A 1,151-nucleotide genomic window follows, 5' to 3' on the forward strand; every position below is an offset into this window, starting at 1 on the left:
ACTGCAGGAGACACTCCATGGGATATGCTTAGCTTAGCTGTCTGCATGTCTGCTTATTAAGCTCTGAGGTTAAGGATTTAGTTCCACGTATCAGTTTACTTAGAAATAAAGCATCGCTTCACATTTTAATCTCAAGTATGCTGCATTGTCTTGCCCGCTTCCTCTCGTGCCCTCTCCCCACGACCTCTTCCCCAGCAAAACGCTGGAAAGTTATTAGCAAATATTCTGTGAAATATTTAATATCCAAACAGCGGGGTCTGTGCATCCCATGAGAGACTCATAGCCCTTATGGTCAGGACAAGAAAAACAAGGATTGTTTGCAGGCCCCCAGATCCTACTGGGAGACGCTTCGGGGCTGGAGTTGTTGCCAAGCAAAAACCTCACAGTAAAGCAGCCCTTTAGATGAGTTATAAACCAGGCTAGCTGGGACCCAGGCATCCCAGCCTGGGATGGACCTCACTTCCACTGTGCCCACAGCCTTTGCACAGAAATGAAATACCCCGCACAGGTGCCATTTGAAAGTATATTTTCCGGCCCTACGTTAGTGGAAGCCATCTTCCTCTTCTGTTCTCAAAAGGATTTACACTGAGGAAGTCTGGGCTCCTGTCTGCAGGAAGGGCATGACAGACATGTCAATTGGCTTATGATTTTTCATTAAAAAAACTATAAAAGTATTTCTTTACGTGTTTATCGGGGTTGGGAGACTTTCAAAGGTTGTGGAAGGTTTTCTAAAGCAGGACTACAGAGCTGTTAAGCGGCATAAACACTTTCCCTAAAATTGCATAAAAGCATACACCCTTTTTCTACTCAAAATACTTTAGCCTGCTACTGGGATGAGCTTTGAAAAAGCTGAAAAGCTCGGTTGTCCCTTTCCTCCCCCTGGCTGGAGGCAGGGCCCCTTTATACCGGGGGCTGTGAAGATTTATACCCTGACGGCAGGGCACAACGCTGACTTTCCCACCCCTTAGCCGAACTGGGGGAGATTCAGCACACCGCAGCCCTGCACAAAGCTTCCCCGGTGCCAGGATCGGACCTGTGCGCCCAGCACTCGCGAAAGCCCCTTGACCTTGAGCAGAGCCTGGCTAGCCCCACGCCCCCGGCCCGGCTCTGCCCCTGAAGCCGGGGAGGGACAGGACGGGACGGGACGCGGG

This window comes from Pygoscelis adeliae, unplaced genomic scaffold, assembly GCF_000699105.1.
Source record: "Pygoscelis adeliae isolate BGI_AS28 unplaced genomic scaffold, ASM69910v1 Scaffold218, whole genome shotgun sequence".
Classification (NCBI taxonomy): Eukaryota; Metazoa; Chordata; class Aves; order Sphenisciformes; family Spheniscidae; genus Pygoscelis; species Pygoscelis adeliae.